The sequence below is a fragment of the Camelus bactrianus genome, chromosome 36, assembly GCF_048773025.1.
Source record: "Camelus bactrianus isolate YW-2024 breed Bactrian camel chromosome 36, ASM4877302v1, whole genome shotgun sequence".
In the NCBI taxonomy this organism is placed as follows: Eukaryota; Metazoa; Chordata; class Mammalia; order Artiodactyla; family Camelidae; genus Camelus; species Camelus bactrianus.
Genome location: NC_133574.1, coordinates 4867996 through 4888131, shown reverse-complemented (window position 1 = coordinate 4888131; position 20136 = coordinate 4867996).

Sequence of the window (20136 nt, the reverse complement as noted above, 5' to 3'; positions counted from 1 at the left end):
ATAAAAATGGATGCCATGAAGTCAGGGTAAGTGTTAAAGGCCAACTAGAAATTCAGCTGTAAGATTCTTGGCAGCTAAAGCAAAAAGAAAAAGATGATGAGGTGGTGGTAGAGCTCAGTGGTAGAGCGAGTTCTTAGCATGCACGGGGTTCTGGGTTCAAGCCCCAGGGCCTCCACTAACAGATAAATACACCTAATTGCCTAACCCCCAAATAGAGCCCCAAAGAAAAGGAAAAGAGAAATTTCTTTATGAAAGAAATCTGATATTAAATTTCTATTAAATACTTAAAAAAAAATAGAAAAAGATGAGTGACACAAGCGATAATGAACGTGAGATAAATCTGCGGTGGCTGCTGGCAGGTCCCCATGTCCCACGTGGGAAAATCTGAAACATCCTTCTCACCACTCAGAGTCATCCTCAGCCCACACCACCCCTCCCCCTGTTAAATGCAGGAGCACAGGCAGGGCCTGGCCTTTGCTCTCTCTGTGTCATCACAGTGAGACAGGATGGAAGGGAGCAGAGCACAGCCATTCAAGGAAGGCCACAGTAATTAACATCAAAATGGTGAAGCATTCAACCCCCAATAGGCCTTGAGGCTCAGGATGAAGAGATTTAACTTCTAGCAGAACTTGAGCATCATTATACACCCACTGTAATAGTAACATGGTGAATAACACAACCCCAGGCATCATGGCAGTCCCAAGGCTAGCTAAAAAAGGTCAAATGGTGGGAAATGGCCAACTCCCTGGGAATTCCAACCCCTTGCCCTTAGGCAGGTCCTTCTACTTATTAGCATATGAAACCACCAAGCCCATGAAAACCAGCAACACAGCGCCACCTCGCGGGCACCCCTCCCTCTCCCTCTTTGGAGAAGGCCCACACTCTGTCTGTGGAGTGTGTATCTACTTTTTTTTTAGTTAGCATTAAAGATTTGTATTTCAAGTTACAGACGTTTTCTAAGCATTACAGCCAACAGATGACACTTAAAATTCAGCAACTCTTTGTTTACACTTTAGCCCTAGTTCTAACAGATTTCATGCTCAAAAAAAAAAAGAGAGAGAGAGAAAGAAGAAATTGAAAAAAATAAAAAACCCTGCCATATTTGAAAGAATTAAGATCAACTATAGTCAAATTTCAAGTAAAAATGCATTTCACACAAAATAGAGAAAATGCTCAGAAAGGGTTTTATATCTGGAACCATTCCTTGAAAACTTCCTCACATTCTTTTTTTTTTTTTTACATTTTTTATTGATTTATAATCATTTCACAATGTTTGTCAAATTCCAGTATTCAGCAAAATTTTTCAGTCATACATGCACATATTAACACTAATTGTCACACTTTTTTCTCTGTTAGTTACCATAATGCTTTGTGTAAATTTCCCTGTGCTCTACAGTATAATCTTGTTTATCTATTCTACAATTTTGATATCCCAGTACCTACTTTAAATCTGAGCATCAAACCCCAAAACCTCGTGGTGTTTCTCTTGCCTTTCAATGTATCCATCTGAATAAATCTACCTTTACTCAACAGTGGCTTGCTTTTGAATACTTTCCTGCATGAAACCAAGGACCCACATCTGGCGGGGCACATTCCAGGGGCTCAACCAAAGCCTGGGGCACAGCCCTTCTCATGCCCCATGTTTTTTTTGTATCAACAGGACTGGATTTTGAAGGGAGCTCTGAGACCCCAGCTAAGGGTAAGAAGCAGCCCCCTGGGCTTGAATTGATGGGCAGCCCCTCCCCCAGCAGGGGCCTGGGGTCTGCTCAGTTCTCTGTTGTTCTCTGTTGTGCTGACTCCCCAGCCAGAGAGAGTTCTCCCTAGGCCTGTCCCCACAAAACCCTTCTCTCCAAAATACAAGCACATCATGTCACAGTCCTCTGGTTCAACCAGGAAATGTTCAGCCCACATTTTCCTTCCCCAGTAAAAACCTAACTGTCCTCCCTCCGACCCCACCACTTCTTTCTTTGTGAGAACTCTGCACTCCCCACACACCATCGTGAACGCAGGTGCCTTTCTGGCTGGGACCGGGATGTTTCAGTCTCACACAGCCTGGGTCCTTTCACTTTACCCTTGCTACCTTAAAAAAGTCTTTCCTGAGTCTCCCACCCCTCTGATTCTGAACTTCACAAAGTGCTGAGTTTACAGTCACTATGTGCATAATCCCTGCTTTTGGCTAGGTTTCCTTCTCAAGATCTTCATTAAGGAGCTGCATCAAGACGTTTAAAGAGGCTAGTCTTACATCTCAGCAGATGAGCCTGCATAAAATTTAAATGGCTTTGAAGAGAGAGTTAAGCAGGGACAGAGAGGTCGCAGGTCTTAGTCAACAGTGTCATGAGGCAAAATGTTCTTCAAAGGCTCAGAGTGGCTTCTGAACATGGAGTCAGAAGGGAGGAGGTGCCAGGCAGTGAGTGGGGTGAGTGACACAGGGTACGCTCCACCAGCTGAGGAAGAATTGGGTTTTTTTCTATTTTTCCAAAAAATTTCTTACTATCTTTTTCTCTTATTGTCACATACCATTTCCTATGAATTAAGAAAATCAACGTCAGTCATTTGGGCCACTTGGGAGAAGCTACATGATGCCATTCACAGGGCTGGGGCATGACAGCCACACCAGTCTAAGTTGAAAGACAAGCGGGGTTATTTCCATGGTGATCACGGGCATGCAGCAAACTTCCCAGCTTCAAGTACCTAATCTCAAAGGTGGGGCCAATAAAACTACCTAGCAAAATGCATGATGATTATGGCCAACATCTGTTTACTAGGTAAGTGACCGTGACAGCTGCCACTTAATGGGGAAAGAGAATGATCAATGAGGCCCAGTCTACCTGGTCACACGCGCCCTGCCTTCCTGCCTTGGTGCAGCAGCAGAGCTTGTTTAGCTGAGATGAACGCCCCCAGAGCAGCCTCAACGAGAAAGATCCCAGCGCTGCACGGCGAGGCCTATTCCTTTCCTTCTCAGAGCTGATCACAATTTGCAGTCATCTGTTTTTACGTTTATCACTTGTAACTGCCTCCCCTCCGGAGTTTTGCTCAAGCAGCACAGGGCCAGGTGTGTCTTGCTGCCTGCTGGATATTCTGTGCCGGGTGACAGTCAACCCCACATCTGGCTCTGGTGCTTAACGAAGAGGGCAGAAGGCCCAGGGGCCCATGCCAAATCGAGGCCCCTGCACCCAAAATTATGGTCTGACTTTGGGTAAATTACACAGTCTTCTTTACCCTGAGATTCCTCATCTGTCCATGAAAATAACTGCCCATGGCACACAGAGTTACAAGGATTAATAGAAATCACCAAATTCACAACGTATTCAAGGGGCCACCAGTGCACCCTCAACAGACACATGCTGCCTTTACGGCTCTGACACACGCGAAGCGGGGCGGATGCGCACAGTGAACACTGCTAAGTGCCAGTGTGTTAAGTGCTTCATGTGTGCTCTAATACTCTTTACAACTTACAACAATCCCAGGAACAAACGAATATTATCATGCGCATTTCACAGAATCACCAACAGGTTAAGAGAGGTTACATTCTATTCCAAGGCCCTATGGTGAGGAAATGGCGATTTAAACCTGAATCTGGGCCCAGACTTGGGCTCCATCTCTCTCCCATCCACCTGACCACTTGCCTATGAAATCCACCTGTCCAATACACAATTTCCAGCTGGCCAGCTCTTAAATGCATTGTGTTCCAACTTTTGTCAATGTTGGTTAATTACCATAAATTGTTCTCAGAAACCACTACAGAAAAGAAAGGTGGAATCACGTCCCTGCCTACAAAGGAGAGGAATTCTGCCTTGCATTCTCCTGTAATGTGCAGAAAGCCTTCCCTACACCATCAAATCCTTTTGTATCCTTCCTCCATGTTTATGTTTGCACACTGCTTTTTAAAGTAGAAGGTACCTGCAGTAATTCCATCTCGGTTGCTTTCCAAGGTTGCAGATTATTCATAGTCAGTCTGTGAAAGAAATTATTACAATGTGAATGAAAATACTGCAACCATGTCAGTAAACAAAGAATGCTGAAACCAAGTCATCAGCGGCTGCCAACACACCCCAGCAAGGACAGGCCTGCAGCCCAGCCTCTGCAGCCACTCACAACGGTGACCTCTGAGCAGACTCAGAATAAGAAAGGACAGGATACTGGCCCTAGATAGCTAGGTGGTTGTCTAAAGAAGGAATTCAGTGAGTCAAAATGTTTGCTTCCTCCCATACATAGAAAAGCACTAAATTCTTGAACTTGACATACCTGGCTTTCTTTAGATAACAAGCAATCTTTTATTGTTCCAACTTCCCGGTCTTTGTTGTAAAGCTCCTATATATCCTAGCTCCTCCTCAACCTCTTCTGAGCAGTCCCTCAGAGCGATCTGAGAGGCTGTCATCCCAGCTCAAGTCCTCCTGCCAAATAAATCATAACTCTTAACTTTTAGGCTGCACATGTATTTCAGTCAACAGTTTTGGAAACCATGAAAGGACCCAGAGCAGACTTCTTTCCAGCTGAACTCTCCGAGGAACCGGAGCCTTGGTACCAGCAGTGGCCCTTAGTGCCCGTCTGCCTCCTCGGGGAGTCCAGATGAATTTGGGTGAGTCTCTCCTGGTTCTAGGATCTCCCATATTGATTGGTGATCCTGAGTTTTATTTGGCAGTGTATCCAGGTACCTGGCCCTCCAGTTGAAAGATACTGGGGGAGAATTACCCACCCAGTGGAGACATGCTGGGTGGGGTCTGGTTGAAAGATAACAGGAAACACCCACCTTGAAAGTGGGGCTGGTGGAAACATACCAGGAAAATACTCACCCAGTGGTGACGTCCCAAGTTAGTCCAAGTTGAAAGACACTGGGTTCAGGACTGAGTGGTTAGGTAAGAGTCTGGTAAAATGTTTTCCTCAATTTGGTTACCTCTACTGAATTTTTCGGGATAAAAGTAAAACTCTTATGAGGAACCTTTCAACTCCAAAAATGGGAACCTCCTCCTGGCTGGTAACAGCTTTCTCCAGTGACAAAGAAACTTGCAGGATTTGTAGAGGCAAATACTTCATGCCATATAGTTGTCCCTGTGGGAAAACTTACTAGCAATTTTATTTTGAGAACCTGACCTTAGAATGGGGAATAGAACTTTCAAAAAAAGAAAAAAAAGAAAAGAAAAGAAAAGAAAAAGAAATGACAGATTGCCAGCCTCCATCTAATACCACAGCCAGGTTTATATACGTACAAATTTTACAACATTAATTGCAAAAAAAAAAAAAAAAAAAAAAAACCTCACTCTGAAAGTAACTAACCAGGACTGTTAAAAAAATTTTTAGGAATTCTGAACTTATAAAACAAAATCCCCTTTAGGGGGAACTTGGATGTTTTTTCCTATGTCCTTGAAATGAAAACGTTTTATCTTTCTCTGGGTATTTTATTTTTGTGTACATATATATATATATATGTTTCCTTCTTTTTTTTAAAGGAAACCTTGGAATCTGCCATACAAAAGGTAGAAATATTGTGTACATACGGTGGCCACGCAAATAAATTGGGATTCTCAACAATCCTTTGATTGTACCAATTTTCAGATATTTTGCCATCTTAACCTTTGTTTCAACAGCATGTACCACAAAGGCCTTTAGCTTTTGGAGAGTAAACTTTTGAATTTTATTTAGGCAACACACCCACTCTCATGTGGAAAATCCTCTTCATCTTATTGGTTTAAAATATATATATATATATTTTATTTTATATAAATAAATATATATAAATTGATGGCCATACCTTGGATCCTTTAATTTGGAAAAACTTTTAAATTGGTGAAAGTTGAAAGAGCTCTCTTTATAAACATCTGTTTTATTGGTACCTATTAAAATCAAGTTTAAAGGTCGAAAAATATATCTAATGTTTAACCTAAGAACTTAGTTAAAAAAAAAAAAACTGGCTTGAAAAGCTACATTTGTGTTTTTCCTTTCCAATCAATGGTTTTAGACATGCTAATAAAAACTTAGAATAATTAATGTTAATTAGGTTGAATAACTGGAAAAAGATTGTAAAGATGTAGGAAAAAAAAGATAAGGGGCTTATCCCAAATGGATTAATATTTTTATATGGTTATTTTGAATGAGATAAATAAAATGGACATTTTTGCATTTACATACAAGGTTTTGATACTACACTACGTAAAGTTAAAAAAAAAGAGCCAAAGATATCACCTACTACCCCCAACATTAAAGTTCAAACAAGTCCGTTTTATTTACCACAGTTTAAAATATATATATTTATAGGGCTAAAAAAAATATATATATAAATATATATAGACTGAAATACTTGATCAATGATTGGGACAACAGACCAATTAATGAAATTAAAATTGAGAAGGGCCTAAGCTGTTTGGCTCAAACTTTGGGATCCCAGAGACTTTTCTATAAAATTAGATACAATGCAAGGAAAAAAAAAAGGCTTTTGGCACTCCTTCTAGAAATAAGAATTATTGATTAAACATAATAAATATAAAAATTAAAGGTATAAGATTTAATAAAATTGAGATAAAAGTTTGTAAAATTGGTATATTAAGTGGGCTTTGTATAAACATCTTGCTTAATTATGTTTTGGGATAGATATGTTTCAACGGAAAAACGCTTCCTCTTCTTGGTATTACAAGGCTGAGCACGTATTTGTCCCTCAGAAAATATTAATTGAACACAGTAAAGGAAACCAATAGAGTTACATGAGCTGTCCAATATAACGTAAAACTAAAAACTAATATTCAGTAGCTAATAAAAAATATAATAAGAGGTTTACCCTGGGTTTAACTTATAACTCAAGGAAAAGAGACCTTACTAAATGCCTTATGCAAGCTTTCAAAGGCAAGATAAAGTAAACCTTAAAGTTTTAAACATGGAATTCTTTGTTTACAGCTCTTCTCACTGATACAAAGAAGCAAATTAAGGAGATACAATTGAGCCTGCGTGACAGAGAAGTTCTCTGGGGAACTGGAAGCGTGTGTCTTTGTCTTGCAGGTCAGAAATGTAAATACAGCAAACAGTGACCTAGGACTGAGCCTAATTAGCTCAACGAGATAAAACTCAGGGCCAAAGAAATTTGTGGTATTTTACAACTCAGAACCCTGATGGGTCCTTAAGACTTTGTCAAGAAATCTTAAATGTCTGTTTCATAAATAGTAAGCCTTAGTGACTTGAGCAAGCAAATTCAGTTTACTCCAACTATTATTATACTTATCTCATAAGTAAGTTTTTAAGTGAAGCTATGAGATCTCTAGCTTTTGTCTGTATATAAGCCTGTGTACACATTGTAGATGTGAAATAATTCTACAGCTGAAAAAATAAAAATCAAAGTTAAAGAGCTCTGCTTAATTGGCGTAAAAAATAAAAGCTTACAAATTAAGTAGTTTTAAAATAAAAACTGACCAAATTGACCTTCAGCTTCACGTGAACTGGAAAATATTCAATATTAAGATAATATTTGATATTGTTTAGTTTAAGTATGTTCTAATTAATATAGACATCTTTAAAGTCACCAATATTAAGTACACTACTTTTACTGAACCTAGGTTTAATGAAAGTCAAATAAGATCCTGTTATATCTGGTGCAGATTTGTTATAAAAAATAATAGTAATGTGATGTGGTAAAATTTAAATAAATTAAATGCAAATGAGATGAGAGCTTTGGGTAAATTTTTAAAATATATTTTTAAAATGTATGTTTAAGATAATCTCTAAATGTTTGATATCTTTAAATTCTAGAGTTGTGCTACATTAAGTTAAATGATAGGATTTTATTAAATAGCTATGCCATTTTCAGATAAAATAAGATTGAAATATGAATTACTTAACATTTAACTTCCTCTTACAGAGAAAATAAAGGTGTTTAGAAATATTAATAAATGGTTGGTGCCACCCTGAAGTAGTCTCTATTATTAAGGGAATGATCTCAGTATCCTAGGAAAGTAAGATAAATGTGTAAAGGAAGATATAAGAATGGAATTATATTTTGTTAATGAAAAATAGTGACTTTCTCCTGAAGCTGGTTACTTCTGAATGGAATAGAAAATAAGGAACAAAGTAATATAAGTATAGAAAGATGTGGAAGGCTTGTGGAAGAGGAACCCTGAAGAAAGGGATTTGTACGTGGTCGGAATTGGCTAAGTTTAGAATCAACTTGGGCAAAGTAAATGAATCTTAGACATAAACTGGTACAAGAGTAGATTTGGTTTACTCTCTGTTAAGAGGACAAAATTGTCTTGAAATGTTAATCCACCTTCAGTAACAAATTGTAAATCTTCTTATACCACTTAAGTGATTTGTTCTGCCTTTACCTTTGACGTATTTTCTTAATGAATAAGTACTACTTTACAGTGATCTATATGTTTACGTGACCAAGTGTTTTGAAATCTTTTAACAAGCTCCCCAAATATCAATTTCTAATTAAAGTTCTTTTAATCTCCAGTTAAGTTTGGGATGCTACAGAGGGCCCCTGAAACATCCCAAAGAGAGATTTTAAACTAGTAAATTTATTTGGCATGTTAAATACATGGTATTTTCAAATGAATAATAAATCTTCTAAGGCTATATTGTATGAGAAAACATTATTAATATAGATACTCTAGAAATTATATGGACTCCCTAAAATTCTGGCATATCTAAAATGTTACCAGTCATATTTCTGGTTATAGTGACCAGGTTTCTTTATCGATTATAGTGTAACGGTGTTTAACCATGCTTTTAAATTTTTGTCATTTATAGACAGTTAATTGTTTTCTTCTGATGATTTTGCAAAATGCTTTCTCTTCAAGGAGATTTACTGGTTTCTAATAAATTTCAAACTATAGCACTGAACTAAACTCGGTAAGAAATTTTAAATGTCTAATGAAAACTGATTAAAAAATTAGTTACATAGGACTGAGTAAACTGATGAATATGGTTATAATTTTTTATTTTGTCTGAAATACTACTGGCTTTTAACCTGTTTCCCTGACATAAAGAAACTCTTCTCCTTAACTAGTTATGATTCACAGAAATTTGATAAATTATACCTATGTAAGCAGACTTGGAACAGTTATCTTTTCTCTCTATCTGATCCCTCAAGAGACTAAAATCTCTTAGGTCCCCAGTGGCTCTATCAGACAAATGAGGAAGATCATCTCCTAACAGATATAGGAATCTCAAGGTATTTTAAGGATTTTAAAGAGAAAAGAATTTACCTAAATGTGTAAGGCAGAAAACCATGACAAGAACTTGATGTGGCTTTCCTGGCCTTAGAAAACCTTATTAACATTCTACCCTGAGACTCTTTATTAAAAGTTCCAACACAGCCAATTTAAAAAAGCCTATATGATCAAATAATCAGACTTAACTTGTAAACAAATTAATCTTGATTTGACTATATTTGAGAAAAATGAGGGTAACTTTAGAGAGAAAAAAGATTATATTTTAGTGGATATTAAATTCTAGTTTTGTTAATTGAGGTCTATATTTAATAAGACATTTCCCAGATCATTCCTTGCTGTTATGCCACATTGCTGTAAAGGTTAATTGAATTATGAAAAGAATACTCTAGATTTGTTTCTGAAGTTCAGTAATCTATCCTTGGGTAAAGTTCCAGTGCCCCATGACCTGCAGCCAGGGGATTATACATACTGGAACAGGCATGAATTAAAGAACTGTCTCCAACCTGAATGGAAGGATCCTTTATCAGGTACTCTTAACTAGACCGTACATACCAAAGCTGAAGGAAATGGACATTTGGATTCATCTCCTATCGGAAACATCCCCTGCAGTGCACTGGCCTATAGAGCACTGCTCACCTTAAAACAATGCCCAAATGAAGAAAAATCTACCCAGGCCAGGATGAGAAGACAAAGACATCTGAGGTAAGACAGCTGACCCAAGACTCCGAACCAGGCCTGTATGCCAATTACTTTGATAATTTCTCCTACCTTTCATTATGAACTACTCCAACTGTTAAGTTAATGGTAAATTAACTATGTCTAGTACTTCTGTGTTACCTTGGTGGGTTTCACTACTCCAAGGCTCTAACTAGATAGCCCTCAGAAACGTTATTCTAAAAAGGAAATTATAGTTCTGTTTAGGCCACTGTTGATCTTACAAGGTGGGAGACTTCACCTGGCTAATTAATACCTGCTCTGACCCTGATCATAAATATGAAATTTCTCATAAGATCACTCAAACTCAATCGGAAACACAAGCAAAATTTTAACCCAAAAATATAACTTCTCGACTATTAAATTCTTATTCGTGACTTTATTAACGTTAATAGCTTTATTACTTATATCCTGTCTAAATAATAAAATTGTTGTCTGTTACATTTCCCAATGTGTAACTAGGCCTACAAGACTGATGATGGCTAAACATCTTGAAGAAATAGATAAAATTTATAACCCTGTATAAAATAATTGTAATAGTGTGATTCTAGGTATGGGAATGAGCAACGAGGGGTAAACATTTCCTGCATCATAATAGACTAGTAAGACAGGCGATCCAGAGAAATTTTAGTATCAACAGGTCCTGATAAAAAACCTAACACCTTGAATGGCAGCTCAGAATATTCTTCAACTTAACTAGGAATGAGCCATCCTAGCACCGTGGGACAAAATTGGTCATGAAATGTCTCTCAAAATATTGGTCGAATTTAGGACCAAGGGGGAGCACTGTGAATGAAAATACTACAATGTGAATTAAAATACTGCATCTATGTCAGTAAACAAAGAATGCTGAAACCAAGTCATCAGCAGCTGCTGCCACCCCCCAGCGAGTACAAGCCTGCAGCCTAGCCTCTCAGCCACTCACAGTGGTGCCCTCTGAACGGACTCACAGTAAGAAACAACAGGATACTGGCCCTAGATAGCCAGGTGCTTGTCAAAGAATTGAATTCAATGACCAAAATGTTTGCATCCTCCCATACATAGAAAAGCACTAAATTCTTGAACTTGAGATACCAGGCTTTCTTAGATAACAAACAATCTTTTATTGTTCCAACTACCTGATCTTTGTTGTAAAGCTCCTATATATCCCAGCTCCTTCCCTACCTCTTGGGAGCAGTCCCTCAGAGTGATCTGAGAGGCTGTCATCCCGGCTCGAGTCCTCCCGCTAAATAATACATAACTCTTAACTTTAAGGCTGAATGTTTATTTCAATCAAGTCCCAGAATAGACACAACTCATCAATTCTGTAATGGAACACACTGGATCAGGAACCAAAAGCGTGTTCTAGTCCCGAAAACCACGGGTTCCTCTTTCTTCCTGTCATTATACAATCCCTCCAGAACTCATTACTTTGCTGTCTGCTCAGACCAAACTTAGAGAAGAGTCAACTCAACAGAGTGCCTTGCTATGGAGAACCCCCTGCAGAAGCAAGGCGGTCAGCCTGCCCTCCCACACGCTCTGCTGACCCCTACTGTCATCCGTGGAGACCAGGCCAACTTAGCTGTTCCCGAGACCTGCAATGTTCCACACATTAAATAAAAGCATTTTATTTTATACCATATGTTACGTATATACCCATCTCTGAAAACGGCTTTGCCAGAAGCCCAAATCTTTAACATGAATCTGCAAAGGTAAATCCAGTCCCCAAAGGAAAACAAGTTTTATGATGATACTAAGGCCTCTAAAGTTCTCTCCACTAACTTCAACCAAACTGCCTGAAGGTCTGCAAATGCAGGCGGCTACATGTCTGCTTTTAAAGCAACCTCTTCCTGCCCTCAGGCGCTACAATGTCCCTCTCTGCCCTCCCAACTCAGGGTAAGAGCAGCCGCTGCAGAATCTTGCAGGGCAGCACTGACAGGACTGGACAAAGAGGATCAGAGCTAAACTAAGCCTTCTGATGACACGAGCCTGTCACTCTGTCACTTTACAGATCAAGAAATATGTAGAGAGAGGTGGAGTGATATTGCTCAAAGTCACACAGCTAATAAGTGGCAAAGTCTATAACTCTGCTCCTCCCTCCAGTGTGACGCCCCAGCTGGGATGGCCACAGGGTTCTCTCGTGCTTGCCTGACCAGTCCTTTCTTGTCACTCATAACCCACCACAGGGTCGGACACTTGCCTGACTTTTCAGCATCTTTTACCTCCAGTCTCTCAGGAACAAGGCTGCTCGGGCCACTGTATGACTTCCGGGTTCCCAAACCCTCCGTGCTCAGGCTGTTCTTGCCTGTATTTCCGGCCCCATGCTCAGAGGCACTTCCTCCCCTGCAGGAGGAAGTTTCCACTCTCCACAGGGACACCCCCTCAGAGAAGCCCTCTTCTCACCCTCAGAATGGCAGGTGTCCCAGGCTACATAATGAGCTGCCCCATTAGGACTGCGGGTTCCCAGGTCTGCTAGTCAGACCAGCAGCCTCAGAGCTAGGGATTATGCCCGGGTCACCCTGCAAACCTACTGCCTGCCTCAGAGCCCCCAGCAAGCAGGTCACCTGGAAGTCACAGCAAGTGCCCCACCCAATCCTGAAGTCTCTTCATTTGCCAGCATAGCTGATGACTGGTCTCCAACCTTTGGTCAGTTTCACACAAAACAGCAGCTTCCACTGTGAAGAGGGGGTTTTCACTCCTCTGCCCCATCCTTACTAGAAATGTCAAGGGAAACCAAAAGGCCTCTTCTCAACACTTTTCTGATGACATCCTCCCACCCACAATACTCACATGCTCAAGAGAATTGGGTCCACGTGATTTTGTTTCCCTTACGCTAAGTGGCTCAAAACACTGTGGGATTCTTACAATTTTGAGGGTATTTGTACTAAGTTTATAGGCTTTAATCTGTTTTTTTGTCTCTCTTCAGTATTTCTAGCAGTTGCCACTTCTAAATCCCTTCAGCAGCCTCCCTCCCAAAATCTAGTCTAGGAAATCAGCTGTGATGAGGGGTCCAGGGGCAGTCACAGAAGATGCAACTAAGGCACAGAGAGGCTACAAAATTTGCCGAAAGTGATCAGCCTCAACCCACAACATTGTGTGCCCCGTCCCTCTTTTTAACTCTTATGCTAAAGAAGTTTTGTAGATTATGCTTATAAAGTGATGAGGTATCAAAATACATACAAGGACACACATCAACTCTAAGATGTTGATTAACTCCACTATTTTGTTTCTATTTGTTTTATTTCTATTAAAAAAAATTAAGAACCTCTGCACTCAATATAACAAAATGTTACTGGGTTTTAAATCCAGAATTTAGAGGTTTTGTGTGTCATTACTCATGCTTATTTGTATGTTCACAAGACAAAATGATTTGAAAGTCTCTCTCCCCTCCCTCTACTCACTACTGGCTCTCACCTGAGTTCCCAGACCACACATCGAGCAGCCTTTCACTTTACCCACAACTGAACTCATCAGTTTTCCCCCCGAATTCCCTCTGTAAGTTTCCCTCCTAAAAGCACAGCAGGACTATCATTTACCTCATTAATCCACCCAGAAACCTGGGCCTTACTCCATCCTACCTTCACAGACAGCATTCATCCTTTCCTTTTTACCATCGAAACATGTCTTCAATCTGTTCTCTTTTACCCACTGACAGTCTCACCGCTCAAGTGGAAGCCACCAACACTGCCCACCTGGACTCACGAGTCTCCCAAGTGGCCCCACAACTGCTCTCCCCTACTTGAGTCAAATGGGATTCTGTTAGTCCCTCGCTTATAGGACTCTTTACAATCCCACTGTTCTTAGAAGAAACTCCCAGTTCTTCACCTGATGAAGGTCTTTGCCATCAAACTGTCAGCTCAGGGAGGGCAGAACACGCCCTCTCTCCTCGGCCCCGTCCTCTGGCAGAGCATCAGCATGGGAGGACCTGCTGAGCTACAACAGCTTGTATTCTAAACCTGGTCTTGTGTTCTTAGCAAACTGCTTCACTTATCCATATAAATCCAAGGTAGATTAGAAAGATTTTAGATGTTGAGCTAGAATATTGATTTGGGGATTTTGCACTAGCAACCTGCAAGTACATGTTCTAATGATTCTGTCTTCTAAAAACCACACCCAGATTTAGGTAGTACTTGTGCAATGTCTTCGGAGTAAAAGGGACTGTACTTTTACAGACTTTATGTTTTATACCATGAACAACCCGGACAGGGTCACAAATGGAACCGCCTCACAAGTGACAGAAGACAGGTGAGAGGCATATAGCAACAGGTCACAAAGATGGTAAGAGCAAAGTTGTTTCTCCAACCCCCCAAAAAAGTTTTGAAAGAACCGAAAACTCTGAATTTTGAAAGTAAAATTCTATCATATAAAGAAATAAAATAATCCTCTTCATCAGGGTTTCAAGATCTGACTCCAGAATTTTTAGCATGCCATGTTGAATCCTAGCACAGAAAAATCAGATGGACTAGTGGTGAGTAAGTTCCAGGAAAACTGCAGTAATTCCTCCACTTGTAAAAGGACATAAACTCACCTGTCGAAGATGAATGTAAACCGCATTCTGGAGAAATTCGGAAGTTCCCAGGCTCCGCTTCTGGATGGCAAGGACACAAACAGCTTCGAAGCATGCTTCTAACTCAGTCACCAGCATTCTTACACTGCAGGGGGAAACGGAGGCCCTCAGTCAAGAGCAGAGGTGTTCCTGTCATGTCTCGCAGGCCGTGCCTCGGGGACTCAGTGCCCTGCAGCAGCCCGGCCCCAGGCGAGGACCCGCAGCGTGGCCCACCCAAGCAGGAGGTGCACTGTGCTTGAGAAAGCCCATCCCCGATGGGGGCAAGAGTGGCTGGTGGTTTTGAGTGAACATATAAATGCCCATAGAAATATGCCTGCATTCATTCAAGTGATACAAGCAACAGTAGCAGGCTATTTAACAAAATTTCAACTCTTAGTGGAAATTTACCATTCCTTTCTGCTTGTCCCCTGCACTCTGAGACAGGCTTAGGCTCTCTCACACCGGCAGCTCTGATGCAAAAGTTGTGAAGTCGTTTTACTTTGCTGCAAGTGTCCTCGCTCCCCGTGTGGCTGTGACTCGTCTCTTAACACAGTCAGATGTCTTCCTGGATCTCTCCCTGCGTTCCTTGCTCCTGCTCCTCAGATCCTAAAATAAAGGACAAGTGAAGACACATGACCAGAAAAGGCACCGTGGACTTGAACGAAGTCCTCAGTGATCCCCTAGGTGAGTGCTGCCCACCCCTTACCTTCGATTCTCAAGGTTCTGCCCAGGGTGACATCCAGACAGGAGAGCGTCCTGGGCCAATTAAAAGCTGTGTGACTTGGGCCCTGGGACAGGTGCAGGAGCTGGTTCCAGAGCCGTGCCCCTCCCCACCTCTGCTCCCCTCTCTCCCAAGGACCCACTGCCAAGCCCCCAGGTTCCCTGATATTCTGTCCTTCTCTTCTAATCTAATCCAAGCCCTTTTCCTCTTCCTTTATTCCCTAATTATCACCAGCTGAAGTGGTTTTTCAGTCACAGTATCTGAAAAAATTTCCGGCAGCTGAAAAAGAGGTCTCCAGAGGTCAATGCCCATATGCTGGTTCCTGAAGAGAGCCCCTGGTTATGGGGTCCCTCACCAACACCCACGGGGCATCAGACATGTTGCAGAGTCGACCACCCCCAACAAGAGTTTGCTGTGACCCCAATGCCCGCACAGCATCCCTGCTCTCATAAATATATTTGGCCCACTTATCCATTACTAAGAAGCAAAAGTAAAAAAATTGCTCATGTTTCTTACTAAAATTATTTATGAGGTGGAAAACGAAATTGTAATAGAAAAGAATAAATTTGACTGCATGATAGGTCTATTCCTTTGGCTTTAAACCTTGCCGTTTTCTAGGCTCAGACTTGCTAGCTCTGTACCTTTTGTAAAAGAAATTTGCCCTTATCCTGAAATATCCAGGAGAGCCTATTCTCCGGACTCTGATCTTTCATGATGTTAACTCTTCTGCACTTATGTAGAGATGGCAAGTTGCAAAATACAGAATAAACTTTGTTTTTTTTGGGAGGTTTTAGAGGGGCACCATGATTTGACCCACGTGGACAGCTGCAAGAACAAAGAATTCCAAGGAGAAACAATTCGTACCACAAGAATTTTGCACCAAACAACCACATCCCCGCCCCTTTTTAGTATAAAAGCGGACTGATTTCTGACTTGGGGGAGACGGTCCTCCAGCATGTCATTCTGCCATCTTCTGGGTCTGCCAGCTTTTCAAATAAAGTCACTATTCCTTGCTCCAACACCTCAATCTCCCGATTTATTGGCCTGTCATGCAGCAAGCAGTACGAGTTTCGACTTGGTAACAAGATGACTGCATTGGAGGTAGTATGTCTCCACTCTTTCCTCGTTTCCAATATGTAACATGCATATCATTTATGATCTAGTGCAAATAATTCATCAGAGACAACCACAAAAAGAAACTACACTCACCTAGCTATCAACACTGAAGTCACAACCTATCAATTTTATATGCTGTTTAACAACACAACTAAAAAACCTAACATAGGGAATTGATTCCACAGAAATAAAATTATTTCTACTCCTTCAAAACCTTTTTTCTTTTCTATTTTATTTTGTTTTGCATATTGAAAAGAAAATAAAAGACAAATCATTTTATTTCACGTATTTTGTTATAGCTACATAATTTAAATACTCCAAAGAGATTTAAATTGCAATAAAAAATTGTTCATATATTGTACAAAGATATATACACAATCAATGTGGATAAGGAAAGGAATGGACATTTACTAAAAATCCACTGCACATCCAGTCTTTTACAAGCATATCCTGGAATATAAGCTCTATGATCCAGGGGTCCCCCACCTGCATTCTCACTGCTGAGTCCTTTAGTAATCTTCTACCAAGGCACCAGCATAGAACCACGTTATCAGTATTTTAGGTATAAATGAGGGAATTAGCTCATTCAATTCTAAAACAAAAACCCTAAAATAAATACTGAACTTATTTACAGATAAAGAAAATTGGACACAAACAAATACAATATCTTCCCCAAGTTCACAAAGCTAATAACTGGTAAAGGCAAGATTTGAACTCATCTGTCTGATTCTAAAAACTAAGGTGGAAATCCCTTTCGACTGGGGAGGGTCCAGCAGCACAGCCTATCACCCTATCTTTGTTCAGATCTAGCCTTAGACAACCTGAGACAGCACCCCATTCCTATGGAACTTGAGGGCAAATGATAACAATAAGGATTTTATATCCAGTAGTTTCTTAGGTATCATTTATATAAACTGTCAGCAGGACAGCAGAAAAACTCTGGGAAATATGAGTGGGTCCAGGGCTTTTTGCTGATTAGAAACTCAGTCTATCAGGACAGAGTGACCTTCCCATGAGAGGCCACATGGACCTAAACTAAAGGCAGCTGAGCAATGAAAACTAGCAAGACCCTGGAACTCAAGCAAGAAGGATCCCGGCCATCTCCCGCCCTGTTGCCTCTTCACCCACATGGACACGAAGACAGAAGACCTAGGTTCTTGTCCAGGTTACACTATGATGAATTCTCACCCATAAAAAGTTACGACTCTATGCTGTCCTAAGTCCTTTACAACTCAAATATGTTGACACCAATATCTCAGCAGAATATCTATGTCTCCACATCCTCTCTTTTATAAGGAGAATAGTTCTATGGCCACAAAGCAGAAATCCAATTAAAAACACCATGCACTAAGCAAGGTGAAAGTCTGCGTAAGAGACTTTGCTCTCACGCTCAGTGAATGAAAACTCAGAAAAAGTGGTCCTTCTCCCTCAGCAAGTGGGAGGTAGGCTGATTGTGTGTGTGGGTGTGCGTGCGTGTGTGTGTGTAAATCAAATACAATGAACTCTGGGATGTGTACAGATTTCTTTTAAGTTACTGTTATTTCATGAGGATGAGACACCCTTTAAAGTAATTTGAATCTAGTGTTCTGAGAGAGTCTCAGGATCTTTTGGTGGAGGAGGGGAAAAGGGAAAAGAAAGGAGGAAAGAAGTAAATGAAGCAAAGGAGTAAGAATACTGCAAGGGAAAGGCAAGACATTAATTTTGTTCCTACTTGCATCACAAACAAATTACGGACTGGCTTTGCCCCGATGTCCTGTCGAGCACTGAATTGCAGATGAAGAGGGGACAGCCCATTTCTCACTGAGCTAGTGACTGTACGTGGCATCTTATAGAAGCAAACCATTTATCCTGATCAAACACTCTAGCAGCAGGCAGTAATTCTCCTATTTTGAGAGACAAGAAAATAGGAGTTCAAAGAGGGTAGATAACTTGACAAAAGTCAGAGGACCAGTAAACAAGAGAGGATGAATTCAAACTCACATCTGAATGCAGAGTCTGATCTTCCCACTCCCAGGACTGGAAAATCCTTAACACACAGGCTCCCCAGCTCCCCTGCAGTTTTCCTGGCACCAAGGATTTCCCATGGCGATGGACTCCAGTTCTCACAGACACAGTGCTCTGTGCAGCCAATGACCTTGATCATCTACCTGCCACGCCCACCAGGCTTCACCATAAAGGTAGGAAAGCTGGCTTTCAAGTGCATACAAAGCCACCCCTGGTCTGACCTGGGCTCTTCTGGGGCTTCTCCAGCCTAAAGGCAGCCATGAAACTGCTCACAGTTTGTACATGAGCCACACTACCTCTCTCCATCTGTCTCCACACCTATACTTCTTAGCTATGACCATTTTGATAATATTGGAAACAAATTTTTAAAAACACAAAAGAAAGGATCCTGGAACAATTACTTAATACTTACAATTTTAAATGATTTGTTACAAAGTGAGTATTTACAAAGTGAGTATTTACAAACCGAATCTGCCTTCCTAGGTGTCAGTTTAAACAGCTAAAAATATAATAGCAAAAAATTCTCACTTACAAAATTAACAAAAACATCAACAATAATCTGGAATAAACTCAAAATTAATGCCCATGTTATACATGGAGAAAACTACAGGACTGTACTGAGGGGTAAATAAGAGGTGTGAATGTAGAGACATCAACATATTGCATGGAGGAAAGCAGTTTTGTAAATATGGAAGTTCTCCTAAAAATAATTCAAAACTTAATAAAAATCCCATGAATACTCTTATCCGATTTTATTTTTAACTTGAACAAAATATTTTAGAATTCTTCAGGAATAATAAAGTCATAATAATAGCCAAGAAAATTTGGGATGGAAGAAAAGAACAAAAAAAAAATCACACTGTCAGATAATAATTAATTTTTACAATATGTAAGATATAGCGCTGGAGTAAGGAAGATTGACAGAAATAAAGCATGAGCTCAAAAAGAGACTCAAGTGTACATAAGTATTTTGTACAGGTGGGATTTCAAATCAAAGAGCAAAGTATGAATTCAATAATTGTCCTGGGACAATCAGAGAATCACCTGGAAACAACAAATTCTATTCCTGTCATAATGACCACAAAAAAAAATTACAGATAGTGATGTAAATATTAAAATACTAATAACAGCAAATACAACTCTTTGCTCACATTAATTCAACTTCCCCTCACTATAACAAGTACTATTATCATCTCCATCTTAGACATTAAATAAACCTACATAAGAGATTTATACCATTATAAGAAAGTATTTCTAAGAATAATACCAAAGATAAAACCCAAAGGAAGACATTTACTATCTTAAGAATATTTTGAGCCACAACAAAATAAACCTACTGAACAAAATGAAACGAAAGAAATGACAAGGAAAAACTCTGTGATTGATGTTGATGAAGACAAGGGATTAATGTTCATAACATACAAAGAGCTGTCACAAAGCAAAAAGAAGCTTCCTCACTTAAATTTGTGCAAAGGACAAAATGGATCATTCACTTTTTAAAAGTCAGATGGCTAATCAGTGAAAATTGCTCAATACATCACTGGTCATCATATGCAAACTAAAACAATGAAAAAGCATTTTTGCTCATCTTATTGGTAAATATTTTTAAAAGATATTCTAGGTAGTGTCCATCTGTGAGAGAACAAACTGTGAGCAAAATTTTTGGAGGATGAAGTGTCAATGGATATGTAAACTCTGAAAAACTTGTGTACACACTGATTCAACCCCACTTCTAGGAATCGTTTCGTTTATAAAAAAAAATCAGTTCAAATAGATGTACTGTTTACACTGGTGGGAAGAAAAGCTGAAGTGAAATCATATCCAGCGATAGAGAATTGGTTACATAAGTAATTATACATTTTTCATTCCACACTGGAGAAGGAATTTCTAGTCACTTGAAA